This window comes from Humulus lupulus, chromosome 1 (genome assembly GCF_963169125.1).
Source record: "Humulus lupulus chromosome 1, drHumLupu1.1, whole genome shotgun sequence".
NCBI classification, from domain to species: domain Eukaryota; kingdom Viridiplantae; phylum Streptophyta; class Magnoliopsida; order Rosales; family Cannabaceae; genus Humulus; species Humulus lupulus.
The window spans coordinates 168837702-168855521 of NC_084793.1; positions in this window are offsets into that span (position 1 = coordinate 168837702).

Consider the following 17820-nt stretch of genomic DNA (forward strand, 5'->3'; position numbering starts at 1 on the left):
GCGGCGCCCTCCCATGGTCGAGCCTCCTTGGCCCTTTTTCATCCTAGGGCCGCAGCGCTCTAGAACAGAGCCGCGACCCTCCCCTTCATGCCCAGAAAACCCATCATTTCTAAGCTTGAAACCTCACCTTAAACCATCCCAAAGCTCCCCAAACACATAACCAATTAATCCCAACTCCTTTAGCATGACTTAAACAACATAATTCCACATAAAATACAGCCTAACACACACTAATATTCTCTTTCAATTTCTGAAACTCAAGAGCTATAAACACTCAAACCAGCCATTCAAATTCAATTTAAAACCTCTAAACCATGAATTGAGACTTACCTCTTCTGTTGAACTACTTCACCAAGCCAAAGCCAAGCTAAGTCTCCAAGTTTCCTCCTCAATTCTGCCTTAAAACATCAAAACCATGTTTGCCTTAAAACTTAACCAAAACCCAGAATTTCCAACCACAGAAGAGAAGATTAAATTGCTTACCTTAACCCTGACTCAGTTCTTGATTAATCCCTGAGCTAAGCCTCCAAATCCCCACCTCAATCCTCAGAAATTCCAGCTTGATTCCCTTAAGTTTTCTGTGTTTTCCTTCCCTTTGTTTTCCTTGAGAGTGAGAGAGAATTGAGGTAAAAGTTTTAGTCGGTTTGTATTTTCTTCTAAAAGTTTCCTTAAGTCTATCTTATTGCTAAATCAATCCTAAGGCTTGGGGTGCCGGAACCGTCCCCGAGGCCAAAATGGTAAAATCCCCCAATATTCCCGCCTAGACATCCTAACCTCAAATATATCTCCATATATTTATTTTTATGACCCGATAGTCCAAATCACCACCCGATACTAAAAATACCCCCGACTTATCCAAAGTCATATCTTAAGTCCCGTTGTGACTTTTCCCGCTACCTGACCCTAGGATCGTCTCAAGTCATGCTCTGCGAATCTGTCCACATAATAATGTGGTTCTCACATATATCTCATATTTATTTCATATTATCACATAATATCATCAACTATCATATAATCAACATAATCACATATTCACACATTTAAATCAACAATATCCATTCTAATCCCATTTATGCCCTCTCGACATGCTAATCAAGGCCCCTAAGCCTTATTAGCAAGTTTGGGTCGTTACAGTTAGTTTGAAGTTATGTGGTTTCTAGTTGGAAAGAGGTAGAGCAAACCCAAAAATTATGGGCTCGAAGGGGCGCGCAGTGACCTAGCTCTGGGGCGCCGCGGCGCGTGTGCCCAAAAGAGCCTGGGTATGCTCTCTGAGTTGGAGGCGCGCCGTGACCTTATAAGGCAAGTCATGGCCCACCTCCCCTGTGGCTTGGGGTTTTGGTTTCTGACTTGGGGGCAAGTCGCGACCCTTAGGGCCAGGTCGCGCCCGCCTAGGGTTTTGCCTTAGATTGGTTCTTAAGGATAGTGAGGCTCGGGGGGTTCGAACCTAAGCGCTCGGGACAATTTCTACTACACGGTTTAGTAGAAACTGAGGTCCCGAAGGCTAGTTTTTGTATCCTAAGTATTTACTTGAATTAGAAGTTGACAATTACCCATTGGCCACTGTGACTAGGTTTATCACCAAGGCTTAGGACTGAGGATCATGCTTGAGACCGTTCTTTTGTCTCCGCTCAGAAATTCGAGGTAAGAAAATTGCACCATTGAGTGGTTGTAACGGGACTGAGATTTCCAATACTTGAACATGTGTATTGTATGGCTGAATGATTGATTTGACATATGAGAATGAGCGACCTAAGAGAGTTGGGGTTGATGTTTTGCGCACAGGATGCGGCTCGGCCACTGTGAGCCGAGATCAGCTAGATAAACACTGGAATCGGCCTAAGCGAGCCGGAGTCAGTGGAGTAAATAGATGGTTTGGCCTAAGGGCATCGACCCTGAGTATTTGCATATTATCTGAGATATGAGTTGAACGTACATGTTGATTGTTATCAATTTGATATTTATGATGTGTTGAGCTTTGAAATATCTATCTCATGATTGAATAATTGATAATATTGATTGTGTATTCGCTGTTATAGTTTTCTTGTTGGGCCTTGGCTCATGGGTGCTACATGGTGCATGTAAAGGCAAGAGCAAGCTGGACCAACCATGAGTTAGAGAGCTATGGGGGCGAGTTGTACATTGTCAGTTGCTCGTCTGCCACGGTCGAGGGATAGTACAGGGACGAAGCCTAAACTTGTATTTTTGCCATTAAAGTGGCCACTAATTGTATATACTTTTGAGAATTGTAAATTTGTCTCTTAAACCCTGTTTTTGGGATCCCATGTACCAAACATCTATTTTAATGAAAAATTAACCGTTTATGATCAAAATATTTTAACCCTAATCTGATTGTTGACCTTAGAATCACATTTTTAAACAAATGACTTGATTAACAAGTCCTGCACTATTTTAACTACACAATGTAACAGTCTTGGTTATCCAGGGCGTTACAACTTGGTATCAGAGCGGTCTAGGTTTAAGGGTTCCTGAAGACTGGCTGGACATGTACACTCGCTGCTAAAGACAAGCTTGACTCGGGGTTTGGTAATTGTATACATGTGATTATATGCTTAAGTGCTTGAATGAAATATAAATGCTTTACTACATGATTAATAGGGAGCATGAGATACTGTAGGGCCTGGCCCTTGACTACTGTGTGATGATAATGAGGCATGCTTATTAGCATTACTGTTGCGTGTGAGTGAGTGAATATTTGAATGATTATTTGCATCTTGATTGCTTGTGGTTGGTTGAGTTCCAACGGTGGATCATGGAAAGATTGTTACCCTGTCATTGTCTGGCCGCCGAGTTGTTGATTGCAGATAAACTTGGATAGTTATGTGTCCAAGGTAATCTATATGACTAGTCGACACAGGGTCTGAGGTTAGAGATGATGACCAGGGCCAGAACCTTCCGCCAGTCCCTAAGAAGTGGCAGTAGATACTTGCAGATATGCATGCCCGGTTACAGAGCCAGAAAGAGAAAACCCGTCTTCTGAGACAACATACTCCATCAGGGAGTGTTGCACCTATTGTGCCACCTGTTGTGGCACCAGTTGTTCAGGCACCTGAGATTGGGAACATGTGGGAGCCCTTGTATGAGTAGTTCAGGAGGCAGCATCCTCCAACCTTTGTGGGAGGACCAGATCCACTGAAAGCTGAGCACTGGATGAGTATGATCATTTCTATCTTGGATTTTATTAGGGTGGAAGGTAGTGACTTGGTGGCTTGTGCCACCTACATGCTTAGAGAAGATTCTTGTATTTGGTGGGAGGTGGTATCATAGACTAGAGATGTTTCTACTCTGAGTTGAGATGGGTACAGAGACTTGTTCTGTAATGCCCTGGATAGCCAAGACCGTTACACTGTGTTTATAAAGGTGCAAGACTTGTTAATAAAGTCATTTAATGGGAAACGTGTTACTGAAACTATAATTGAACTAGGGTTAAAAGGTTTTGGTCACCAAAGTTACATTTCATATAATTAAACATTTTGTACATGGGATCCCAAAAGTAATAGCATTTAAAAGACAGTTTACAAAATTTCAGGATATAAGTACAGCTACTAGCCACTCTAAGGGCAAAATAGACATTTAGGCTTGTCCCTCCCTGTACCACTCCTCGACTGTGGCGGCCGATCAGCTGACTATGTACATTTAGCCCCAAAGCTCTCCAACTCAGGACTGATCCACTTTGCCGTAGCCTTTACCTGCACCACGTAGCACCCGTGAGCCAAGGCCCAACAAGAAACCAGATAACAGAGCATAATCATTAAGCAATCAGTTTACAAATCAACAATCAGACAACTTATAAAGCACAACCATATACTCAACAATCCTTAATATTCACATAATCAGGCATTCAGCATACCAAGCTCATCAATTAACATTAATAACCAATTCACAAAATAACCAGGGTCGACGCCCTTAGGTCGCCCCCTGTTTATCCCACTGACTCCGGCCCGCTTAAACCAAGCTCAAGGAACATTAAGCTGTCCTCAGCTACTAGTGGCCGAGCCGCGCCCTGTGCGCAAATATTGATTTCGGCACTCTTAGGCCGCTTATCATATGTCCATGGCATAATACCATCTATGACATCATACATATATAGGGAGCTCTTAGTCCCATCATTAACACATAACCTGGTGCAGTTTCTTACCTTTAGGTTCCGATAGCTTGATTAGTGAAACCGACCCTCAAGCACGATCCCGTCCGAGCCCTAGCGTACACCTAGTCACAGCCATAAATTAATATCATCACCAAACTTCAATTCCAAAACCTAGCCTCGGGAAGCCCTAATTCCACCAAATGGGTGGTGGAACCAAACCCCGAGCCCCCGGGCAAAAACCCTAAGAAATAACCCCAAAACCCTCTTTTGGAAACAAAGTAGCGCTACAGCACCCTAAAGTGGGCGTTGTGGCGCTACAACCAGAGCCAAAAACGCCCCAAGCACCAAAGCCTAGCGTTGTAGCGCCCAAGGACTAGCGCTACAGCGCTACTTCCAGAGCCAAAATGCCCAGATTTGTCTCCTTCGAATTTCCTCGAACCAAAACCCCCTAAAACCTTTCCAAACCACAACCATACTTCAAAACAAGCCTACCATCATCTATAACTCACCCCATAAGTCCCAACCATATGAAATTCAACCACATGCACCTCAAAATAAAGAAACTACCATGATTGAGCTTACAGCTCAAAACTCAGCAAAACAACATAAATTTCAGAACTTCAAGGCCAGAACTTCATACCTTTGATGGAGAATTTCGACCTAGGTTATCTTCCACACCTCCTTAGCTTTCACTCCTCAAAACCTCGGCCTTAATTCCCTAGAATTCCCATCAAAACTCAGCTTAGAAATCCATTTCAACACCAAAACCAGAAAACTGAAGAAAACCTTGAAACTTACCTCAATTGTGTGACTAAATCCTGCTAAATCCTTTAGCTTCACCAAAGATCCTAAACCCAAGCTTTGGCCTAAGCTTTCCTGAGTTAAAGCTTCAAAATTCCTCAAGAGATGGTGAAGCAAGAGGGAACTGAATGAGAGAAAAAGGGAGAGGTTAAGTAATTTGTTTTTCTTACTTTCTTTCTTCCTTCTGTTTCTTTCAGCTTCTACTTCATTCTAAACATTCCACTAAGTCCATAAAGGCTAAATATGACTTATCCTCTTATTAGACCAAATGACCATATTGCCCTCCCAATAAATCCTAAACCTTTAAGTCATTCTAAGGGCATTTTGGTCATTACTCCCAATTCCCGCTAATTCCTTGAATGTCTCTAAAATTTACCACTTACATCCCGACACCTAACTAATCACCAATTATTTTCCTCAATAACAAATAGTCTCCAATATATTTTCTAAATTCCCAAAAATACCCCAAACTCACCTCGAGTCGGGTATAAATCCCCGCTGTGACTTTTTTGCTAAACCGCTCACTAGGATCGCCTCGAGTCACAAGCTGCAAATATACCCACATAATAATGTGGTCTCAACAATTATTCACAAGTAATTACATTTATGCCCTCAATGGGCCAAAATTACGAATATGCCCTTATAACCTAATCAGGACCTACATGCATACTAGTACACATAGTCATGCATCACATTTATCCAAATAATCATATAAGCATGCTTATCACATCATCATGCATTTAATCATCTAAATCACACATAATCCAGTTATGCCCTCCCGGGCCACTAATCAAGGCCCTTAAGCCTTATTAATAATTTTGGGTCGTTACAACTATCCCCTCCTAATGAAAATTTCATCCTCGGAATTTACCTGAGTAACTCAGGATACTGATCCCGCATTGCTGACTCAAGCTCCCAGGTCGCCTCCTCGACCCTACTATTCCTCCATAACACTTTAACCAGAGGAATTGTCTTATTCTGTAATACTTTATCCTTCTGATCCAAAATCTGAACTGGTCGCTCCTCTTAGGCTAAATCCATCTGTAATTCCAAATCTTCATATTTCAGTACATGTGTTGTATCTGAGACGTACTTTTGGAGCATAGAAACATGGAATATGTCATGAACTCCTGACAACGACGGTGGCAAAGCTAACCTCTAAGTCACCTGACCGATCCTTTCCCGGATCTCAAAAGGTCCGATGAATCTAGGACTTAGCTTGCCCTTCTCCCCAAATCTCCTCACCCCTCGTAGTGGTGAAAATTGAAGAAACACGTGGTCCCCAACCTGGAAATCCACGTCCCTATGCTTGGGATCAGCATAGCTTTTCTTTCATCTCTGTGAGGCGAGCATCCTAGCTCGGATCTTCTCAATAGCTTAATTTGTCTTCTGAACTATTTCTGGCCCCAAATACTTCCTCTCACCCATTTCATCCCAATGAATGGGTGATCTACATCTCCTCCCATATAATATCTCATAGGGAGTCACTCCAATCGTTGATTGGTAACTATTGTTGTATGAAAACTCAATCAACGGGAGATACTTACTCCACGATCCTTCAAAGTCGATCATGCACGCTCGAAGCATATCCTCCAACACTTGGATCGTCCTCTCAGACTGTCCATCAGTCTGAGGATGAAAGGTCGTGCTGAACTTCAGCTGAGTTCCCATAGCCTTCTGTAAACTACCCCAAAACCTGGATGTAAAGATAGGATCCCAGTCTGACATAATAGACTTAGGAACCCCATGGAGACGTACAATCTCCCTCACATATAACTCTGCATACTGATCCATTGTATATGTTGATATGAACCTCACCAACAATTGTGATGAAACCCGATAACAATGATGGTTTGGAACCCCAAGATCGTGTAGACAAGATTTGTTGAGCCTTGACCCGTCACCTAATTAGATGAAAACCAAGACTACAACAGATAGAAAACGCCACACCAGGAAACCTAAGAATATCTCAAGGATCAAGGTGATAAGTTTGGTTGTTTGAACGCCACAAGATTAACTTGATAAGTTCAAGAGTTCTTTCAAGAACGAAGAGGAACACACCTCACAATAATAATAATATTTCTCAAAACATAATGTCTTACAATGTTCATAAAACCCCTATATATACTTGGAACAATCCTCCAAGAATAGGAAAAGTCATAATTCAGCCTTAAAATCATCACAAACATAAAAATAATAACTCCCCACGTTTTTAGGCATTTTGGACTTCAAAAGGCTGCCAAAAATAACTTAAATGACTAAATTTAATGCATTAACTTAACTAGCCAAGGCCATTGGCATTCCTCTATTTAATATCCTTGAAACTCATCAAATTTATGCCCTTTAATGACTAAACTATGCTAATTACGTTTTTGGATGTTAATTAGCCTCTTCACTTGCTTTGATGACATGGACTAAGCCTTGATTATTATTTGAGTCCATATTGGTCTTTTTAGAATTAGCCCAATTCTCTTGGATTAGCCCATTTAGTGCTTCCTTGAAACGCTTGGCTCTAAGTCTTGTAATTTGGCCACTAGGAAGTGACAAAGGGTCTAGTGTAAATCCAGCTCCATTCCCACATGTATGACCAGCATGTCCAGCTCCTTGGTTTGCATCATATGTTGTCTTCATTGGAAGAAATGGGCTGACTTGGTGTATTTGTCCACAATCACCAACACCTCATGAAGCCCTACAGTCCTGGGTAAACCTCCCACAAAGTCCATCGTAATATCCTCCCATTTCCACTCGGGAATACCCAAAGGCTAAAGCAACCTTGCTTGTCGCTGATGCTCAGCTTTCACCTGTTGACAGGTTAAACATCAGGCTACGTACTCCACCACACCCTTCTTCATCCCAGGCCACCAATATAACATCCGTAGGTGATGAGGACACCAAGACTAAAGATCCAAGTCAAGTTCCAGTTGATCCAAGTCAAGAGGGGGGGAATGATGAGGACACCAGTTTAGGAGCTTGATCAATATTTTGTAATGAGTCTTATTGGATTTTGGCATCTTGTATTTTTTATTTATTTTTAATCAGTCACTTAATCACGTTTTATTTAGTCTTTGTTTTTATCTTGTGAAAAGTCAAACACTTGACTTGTGTGAGTCCAAGAGTCTTTTTTTGTGATTGTTAGGGTTTTCATTAGGGGTTTTTTTTTCTTCTTGAGTTCTTGAAGAAACTATTAGAACTTATCAAGGGGTTCCTTGTGGCGTTCAACCTGACTTATCAAACGGATTCCCATCCCCGTTTGTGGCGTCTTCCTCATACCAAGGTTCGTGCTTGGCTAAGCATTGGGTCGCAGTTCTTCATTCCAATTTCGTGTGTTCTTGGTGGCTGCCATATTTGGTGTCGGGTTTCACCACAATCGTTGGTGTGGTTCGTATCAGTTGGTATCAGAGCTTAGGATCATCCGATTTGGCCTATCCTTTTTCATTTGTGTTTTCTATTCAATTCGTTTTTCAATATTAGGGTTTCTGAAAAAAATAAATTCATCATCTAGTCGTGTTTTGAGTTCTTTGTCCTTCTTTATTTGTTGTGAAATCCGAGCCACAAATCTTTTTTCATAGAGTTCTTTGTTCAATTGGTGCGTTTGAATTAGGGTTGTTGAAAATCTATCTAATTTTTTTTTTCTCTGAAATCGTGAATTAGGGTGCTTAACGTGAATTAGGGCTTTGAGCTTCTCTTGTTCTTATTGTGAAAATCTGAATTGGGATCGATTTTTTCTCTTGTTCTTGTTGTGAAATCCGAATTGGGATTGAGTTCTCTTGTTCTTATTGTGAAATCCAAAATTGGGATTGAGTTCTCTTTTTCTTATTGTGAAATTCGAAATTGGGATTGAGGTCTCTTGTTCTTGTTGTGAAATATCTGAATTTTGCATGAGTTACTCTTGTTCTTTTGTGCAATCCGAGTTGTATTGTTTTCTAATTGTTGTAGTTCCACCAATTCTGATTCTTCTTGTGTCTTGTACCTGCATTTGAAAAAAAAAAAATAGAAAGAAAGAAAGAAAGAAAGAAGAAGAAAAGAAAACCAAGAGGAACCGAGACCAAAAAAAAAAAAAAAAATATAGTCTGGAAACCTCTCTTAAATTTTTTTGTTCTATTCTTGTTCCCTATGGTCTAGAGGCCTTTTTGCCAAAACCCCAGTCAAGTGTTCCAAAAATCATCATTTTTTTGCCAATTTTTCATCGGTGTTCGTTTGGTTTGTTTGGTTGGATTTGCTGCTTGAATCCTCCATATTACCGTTTGATTAGTTTTGAAAGAGCTTAAAGAAGAATACGAGTGGAAAAAGGCAAAGGTGTGAGCTTATTTGAAGGTAAAAGCCATCAAAGTTGAGTGAAACACGAGTGGACTTGAGTGACAATTTTTGAGTGAAAACACGTGAGGGAGTGTGGTGAGGTCTTTTTCTATAACTATTCTAACCTTATTTTTTTTGCAGATTTTCAATCATGTCACAAAATACAGAAAGAAATGCAGGCAATGACACTCCACCACCTACAGTTCCAAATCTACAAATTGAAGCTTTAATGGGGGAGATGAGGAGGATGTTGAGGGAGGAGTGTGAACAAATACATGAGAGGTTGGATAGGGTAAAAGAGGGAACACAATGGAGGCCATGGAGGAATAGGGTGTACCAAAGGGAGGATGAGAATGAAGGGTATTTGGAAGGGGTAGTTTTTGATGAAGAGTTTGATAGGATGTTGACGGGTAACCATAGGAGGTATGGTCGGGATAGAGAAGCTAGGAACCAGGTAGATAATTATTTAGGAAATATCAAGATGAGAATTCCAGCATTTCAGGGGAAGAGTGATCCTGAAGCATACCTTGAGTGGGAGAAGAAGATGGAGTTGGTTTTCGATTGTCACAACTACTCTGACATGAAGAAGGTAAAACTAGCTGCCATTGAATTTACTGATTATGCTATTGTTTGGTGGGATCAGTTGTGCATCAACAGGAGGCGAAATGGAGATCGTGCCATTGACACTTGGGAGGCTATGAAGAGGGTGATGAGGCGACGGTTTGTACCATCTCATTATTATCGAGATCTATACCTTAAGTTGCAAGGTCTTCATCAAGGTTACAAGAGTGTTGATGAGTATTACAAGGAGATGGAGATGGCTATGATTAGAGCCAATGTGGAAGAGGATCGGGAGGCAACAATGGCAAGATTTTTGAATGGGTTGAACCGAGAGATTGCTAATCCAATTAAGCTACACCATTATGTGGAATTGGAAGATTTGGTGCATATGGCAATCAAAGTTGAGAGGCATCTCAAGAAGGGTAGTACAAGTTCAAAGCCAAGACCGAGCCCACACAATCCAAGTACAACACCTTGGAGGTCAAACTATCCAAAGAAAGAAGACCAACCTACTTCATCCTTTACACCAAAACCAGCCACAACAGCCACAACCCCTCAACGTAAAACAACCCCTACTTCGTCCCGTTCTAGTGAGATAAAGTGTTTCAAATGTCAGGGGCGAGGACACATAGCTAGCCAATGTCCAAACAAGCGAGTTATGGTAATTCGGGATAATGGGGAGATATATTCCGAAGAGGAAGATGATCTTGATGACATGCCACCATTGGAGGATGCTTCTATGGTTGGTGAGGAGTTTGGGGCAGAATCTGGTGAGATGCTTGCACTACTCACACGATGAGCCTTAAATTTGCAAGCAAAAGAAGAGGAAGAAGATGTGCAGCGGGAGAACATCTTTCACACTCGTTGTCATGTGAAAGACAAAGTATGCAGTGTTATTATTGATGGTGGTAGTTACACTAACATTGCTAGTTCTTCCATGGTTTAAAAGCTAGGGCTCCCAATGCTTAAACATCCTTGTCCATACAAGTTGCAGTGGTTGAATGATAGTGGTGAAGTGAGGGTTACAAAACAGGTTCTGGTATCATTTCGAATTGGCAAATATGAGGATGAGGTATTGTGCGATGTGGTTCCAATGCAAGCTGGACACCTCCTTCTAGGAAGGCCTTGGCTATTTGATCGGCGAGTCTAGCATGATGGCTTCACCAACAAGTACTCATTCACGTTCTGTCAACGAACTATCACTCTAGCTCCATTGACGCCAAAGCAAGTATATGAAGACCAAGTGAGGTTGCAAAAATTGAGTGATAAAAAAAAATTGAGTGAGCAAAAGAAGGAGAGTGAAAAGATGAATGAGAGTGAGAAAAAAGAGAGACAAAGAGAGAAAAGGGTCGAATCAAGTGAGAGAGAAAAGAAAGAGAAGAGTTCGATCAATGAGGGAAAATTAGAGAGAAAACAAAATAATTTTTATGCAAAAAAAAGTGAGGTTAAGCTCATGTATAAGGAGGCTCTTTTAAACACTAACCAACTTGATGCTAACAAGGGTCGTCACAAGCAGGTTTTTGATCCCGGTGATTGGGTATGGTTACACATGAGGAAAGAGCGATTCCCAGCACAAAGACGTTCCAAATTGCTACCTCGAGGAGATGGGCCGTTTCAAGTGCTAGAAAGGATCAATGACAATGCCTACAGACTCGATTTACCAGGTGAGTATATTGTTAGTGCTACTTTTAATGTTTCTGATTTGAGTCCTTTTGATGCAGGTGACGATTTGAGGTCAAATCTTTCTCAAGAGGGGGGGAATGATGAGGACACCAAGACTAAAGATCCAAGTCAAGTTCCAGTTGGTCCAAGTCAAGTTCCAGTTGATCCAAGTCAAGAGGGGGGGAATGATGAGGACACCAGTTTAGGAGCTTGATCAATATTTTGTAATGAGTCTTATTGGATTTTGGCATCTTGTAATTTTTTTATTTTTAATCAGTCACTTAATCACGTTTTATTTAGTCTTTGTTTTTATCTTGTGAAAAGTCAAACACTTGACTTGTGTGAGTCCAAAAGTCTTTTTTTTGTGATTGTTAGGGTTTTCATTAGGAAGACAAAGGAGCTTTTCTTTCATGTAATTTCGGCCATAAGAGGGCTTGAAAACGTTTGGAAAAATCAGATTATGATGAAATGAAATTTGTGAGTTTTTTTCTTCTTGAGTTCTTGAAGAAACTATTAGAACTTATCAAGGGGTTCCTTGTGGCGTTCAACCTGACTTATCAAATGGATTCCCATCCCCGTTTGTGGCGTCTTCCTCATACCAAGGTTCGTGCTTGGCTAAGCATTGGGTCGCGGTTCTTCATTCCAATTTCGTGTGTTCTTGGTGGCTGCCATATTTGGTGTCGGGTTTCACCATAATCGTTGGTGTGGTTCGTATCAGTAGGTCCTGATACTACATCCTAGGCCACCAATATAACATCCTTCTTCACACTTATCAATCTAGTGGAATCTTTGCTATTTCCGGGTCAGGTTGGTGAGTGGAGTGGCTATCTTCGAAAAGCCCTCTACGAACCTCCGATAATAACCTGCTAATCCCAGGAAGCTCCTTACTTCGGATGCGTTCTTTGGTCTTGGCCAATCCTTCACAGCCTCTACCTTAGATGGGTCTACTGCAACTCCGTCCTTGGATATAATGTGCCCGAGGAATGCTACTTGCGAAAGCCAAAACTTGCACTTCTTGAACTTGGCGTAGAGTTGATGCTCCTTTAGTCGTGACAAGATCAACCTCAAATGTTCCTCGTGCTCGACTTTGTCCTCTGAGTATACTAAGATGTCTTCGATGAACACTACGATGAATTTATCCAAGTAGTCCTTGAAGACCCTATTCATTAAGTCCATATACCCGGCTGGAGAATTGGTAAGACCGAAAGACATAAATAAGAACTCGTAATGCCCCTAATGAGTTCTAAAAGCTGTCTTAGGAATATCCTCTCCCCGCACCTTGAGCTGATGGTACCCGGACCGTAAATCAATCTTTGAAAATACAGTTGCACCTCAGAGTTGATCAAACAAGTCGTCAATCCGGGGTAAAGGGTACTTATTCTTAATCGTTACCTTATTCAGCTCGCAGTAGTCTATGGACATCTGCATGCTTCCATCCTTTTTTTCACAAATAGAATCGGTGCTCCCCATGGCGAATGGCTCGGTCTAATAAAACCCAAGTCTAGGAGTTCTTGTAGCTACGTCTTTAATTCCTTGAGTTCTGTAGGTGCCATTCGGTATGGTGCCTTGGAGATAGGCTCCGTGTCCGGTACTAATTCTATCGTGAAGTCAATTTCCTGAGTCAGCGGCAGTCCTGGTAAGTCATTGGGAAATACTTCTGGGAATTCTCATACAATACGGACGTCTCCAACCTTAAGTGGCGTTTCCTTTACTATATCTGTGATGCTGGCTAAGTATGCTTGACATCCTTTTTCTATCATCCTTTGAGCTTTGAGGGATGATATTAGCGGTGTGCATAATCCTGAAACTTGTCCCATGAAGCATAGTCTCTGGCTGTTAGGAGTCTCGAACATCACTTTCTTGCGTTTGCAGTCGATGGTTGCGCCATGCCGTGCTAGTTAGTCCATGCCTAGTATCACGTCGAAGTCCTTGATCTCCAGTTCTATCAGGTCTCCTTCTAATTTTACGTCCTCAATCTTGATCAGTACGCCTCGTACTATCCGTGATGATAGAATTATTTTGCCTGAAGGCAACTCGGTTACAAACCTAGTTCTAAATCTTTCACAAGGTTTGTCTAGTTTTTCTATCATTCCTAACGAGATATATGAATGAGTGGTTCTCGAATCAAATAATACCGAACATATATTATTGAGGATAGAAACCTGACCTGTGACCACCTTATTGCTAGCATCAGCCTGTAACACCCTGTGTAACCAAGACCGTTACACTGTGTGTTTAAAATAGTGCAAGACTTGCTAATCAAATCATTTAAACAAAATGTGAATCTAACGTCATCAACGGATTAGGAATAAAATATTTTGGTCATAAACAAGTTATTTGATTTAAAATGATAGTTTAGTACATGGAATCTCAAAACATGGTTTAGATGACATATTTACAAAAATTCCAGAAGTTATAAACCACTCAGCCCATTCTAATGGAAAAATACACATTTGAGGTTTCCGTCCCTGTATAATCCCTTGACCGTGGCGGCCGAGCAGCTGACAATGTACACCTCGCCCCCAGAGCTCTCCAACTCATGGTTGAATCTACATACCCTTGCCTTTACTTGCACCACGTAGCACCCGTGAGCTGAAGCCCAGCCAGAAAACATAACAACATAGCATGATCAATATCAATAACCAACTATTCCACAAAACATAACAAAGTATTAAGCAATTCATAACATTCACCTATTCAGTGATAACAATCGAAAAATTAACAATTTGTCATCCAAATAATCAACATATCATATTCATCAGGTTAACAACAATAATCACATTCATAATCAATAGTTTATCATAACCATCAAATGATATTCAGGGTCGGCGCCCTTAGGTCGCACCCTCTATTTAACCCACTGTCTTCGGCTCACTTAGGCCGCCCTCAGTGTTATACCCACTGACTCCGACCAGCTTAACCGAGCTCAGTGATTAATAAGCTATCCTCAGCTACCAGTGGCTGAGCCGCGCCCTGTGCGCAAATATTGATTTTGGCACTCTTAGGCCGTTTATCATATGTCCCAATGGCATAATACCATCTGATGACATCATATTCGAGTATAGGGAGCTCTTAGTCCCTTTATGTTCACATGGTTTATCACAATCACATAACAATGCATACAATCATAGGGAACACTTAGTCCCAACCTAACCACATAATCGGGTGCAGTTTTCTTACCTCTTGTTCGAGCGAGAAACACATTACGAATGACCCTTGAGAACGATCGATCCTTTGATCCCTTAGCGGTCACCTAGTCATAACCAAATATGGAATCCAATTAATGAAAACTTCAATAAAAGGGGCTTAACCTAAACCTCACTCCCGGGACCCCGAATTGTACCCAAACGGTGAGTAGATTCGATCTCGAGCCCTAAAGATTGAAACCCCGAGCCAAAAACCCTTTAAAACACCTAAAATGAGCATCTGAGAAAACAGGGTAGCGCTACAGCGCTACCCCCCTAGCGCCCAAGCGCTACAACCAGGGACATTTTTCCCTGGCTAGCGCTGTAGCGCTACCCTCTGGGCGCTATAGCGCTAGGATTAGGTAAACATGGCCCTGGTTCTTCTTCCTTCGAATCCTCCATTTCCAACCTGATTCAAAAGCTTCCAAACACCATTTAAACCCCCAATTGAACCCAAATACCATATATAATAGTCCTAGGCATCATAACCTACCCAAGCTTTGCCAAAAACCCTCATTGAATTCTCTACTTTCAAACCCAAAATCTCAACTGAACAAAATAAGAAAATAGAGCAGAAAACCAGAGTTGTAATGGTTAGAATCTTACCTCAAGCTCAGTATGAACTCCTCTTCAATGGTGGAGCAATACCCTAGATCCTCAAAACTTGTTTCCCTAGCTTGGTTCCTCAAAAGAAGCTTCAAAATCCAAAGAAAAATGGAAGGGAGATGATGTACGAGAGAAGAGGTGAAGTGCTCTGTTTTGCTTCATATTTTCTGCAGCCTTCCTTGATTCATATACATCCTTAAGGTAAAAAGACCTAAATGTCCTCAAGTCTAATTAAAATCCTTAACAGCCACCAAGGGCAAAATCGTCCTTTCGCACCTATCTCATTAACCATAATTAACACCCTCCAATTCCCATTATTCTTAAAATTCTTGAATACCAATAATTCATACCCCGTTACCCCTTAACTCCCGACAATGCTCTAATCACAAAATTACCTCGGGACTCACCCCGAGCCCCGAACTTTATCCCGTTATGACCAAACCGCTAACTTATACCCAAAGATCGTCTCATGCCGAACTGCTCGAACAAATCCACATTATAATGTGGCCTCAACAATAGCTTACCAATACACACACAAATATACAATTACACCCTCAATGGGCCAAATTACCAAAATGCCCTCATAACAAAATATATACCCACATGCATGCATTTATCATCATATAATAATATGATCCACATTATCATGCATATAATCATATAATTTCACAATAAATCAATTATGGCCCTCCCAGCCTCCTAATCGAGGTCCTAAACCTCACTAGGAAATTTGGGTCGTTACACAACCTCTTTTTGGGTTAAGGCAAATATCCTGGCAGAAACCATCTTATCTTCCTTTTTCCCTTCTGACTTGAGCTGAGGACATTCTTTCTTCCGGTGTCCTTCTTGACCACAGTTGTAACATCCCTTGGTGTTTGCCCGACATTCACCAGGATGTTTCTTCTGGCACTTAGTACACTGTGGGTACTCTACATAACCCGACCTACTGCTTCCATTGTTTGTCTGTGCCCTTTTATCGCTATCAGACTGCTTATTGTCAGGATGCCTTCTTTTTTGACCGTTATTGTTGTTGCTGGACTGATTGCTGTTGTTATTATGGTTGTTGTTTCGACTAGTCTGAGGTTGACTCTGCTGTCTAGGCTCAGGCTTACTGGCTTCTTCTTTACTAACATTAGCCTGCAACCTTTCTACTTCTATTGCCGTTTCTAGAAAGTCAGCATAGGTAGTATTTCCTGGGTTTGCTAGCTTAACCCCTAGCTCGATCTTCCATCGAAGTCCTCTAACGAACTTAGACACCCTCAGATAGTCAGTTGGAACCATTTCCAGTGCAAATTTAGCTAATCGATCGAACTGCCGAGCATACTCTGCCACTAATAAATTCCCTTGCTTCAGGCCGGCGAACTCCTCGACTCTTGAAGCGATGACAGCCGAATTATAATACTTTTTGTGGAATAGCTCCACAAATCGGGTCCAAGTCATGGTGGCAACATCATGCGTCTGCTGGACTAGGTCCCGCCATATTCTCGCATCTTTCTTGAGTAGAGACGAAACGTAGGATATGCGGTCCGCATTGCCGAGGTTCATGTGCGTCAGGATTGGTTCCACATTCCTGAGCCACTCTTCTGCCTCGAAGGGGTCTGTAGTCCCTTCAAAGTTTGGAGCGGGTTGCTTACGAAACCGCTCATAAACTGGCTCCATGTACTGAACTGGATATGGTGCATAATTCACCACTGGCCATCCCCCATATGGACCAACTTGTTGGGGTGCTGAGGCCATTTCCTGCGGGTATGGTTGCGGCGGAGGCGGAGGCGGAGGCGGAGGCTGAGCCTGTTGTCACTGTTGCTGCAATAACTCCTCAACTTGTCGTCGCAGTCTGGCGATTTCCGCAGTGTTGTCAACTGGCGGTGGCGGCGGCGCATTGCGGCTAGCAGCAGCATGAAATCCCCTTCAGCGAACCAGAGGGGCTTCATTATTCACCGGAGCAATGTTGGAGGCATTTTCGTTGGTGCGAGTAAACCTTCGGAGCGACATCGCAGCAGAGTTCTAACAGTTGAGAAAAACATGTTAGAACTTTACCCTAATAGGCTCTAAGGCAAAAACTTAATCTAAACAAACATAACTCGGACCTATTAATTATGACTTCTTATGAAAAATTATATAAGCCTTCTTTATTATTAGTGTGGGTTTCTATACTTAGAAAAAATAAGCCATCTTTAATATTTTCTAAGTCTGTTTCTAATCATCCTATATGACTTAATTCTCAAGCTCGAAACTCATCTTTGTTCCAAAGTTAACTGTAACGACCCAAAATCACTAATGTGGCTTAAGGGCCTTGATTAGTGTGTTGGGAGGGATCACTAATGAATTAATTGATTAAATACATGATTATATGTTATGTATGCCTGTTTGATTATATGAATGTTAAATTGTGATTAAATGTTATAATTGTGAGAACCACATTATTATGTGGGTAAATCTGCAGCGTGCGACTTGAGGCGATTCTAGGGCTAGATAGCAGGAAAGGTCGCAACGGGGCTTAATATTTGACTTTGGTTAAGTCAGGGGTATTTTAGGTATCGGGTAGTTATTTAGACTATCGGGTTATGGAAATAAATATATGGAGATATATTTGAGGTTAGGAAG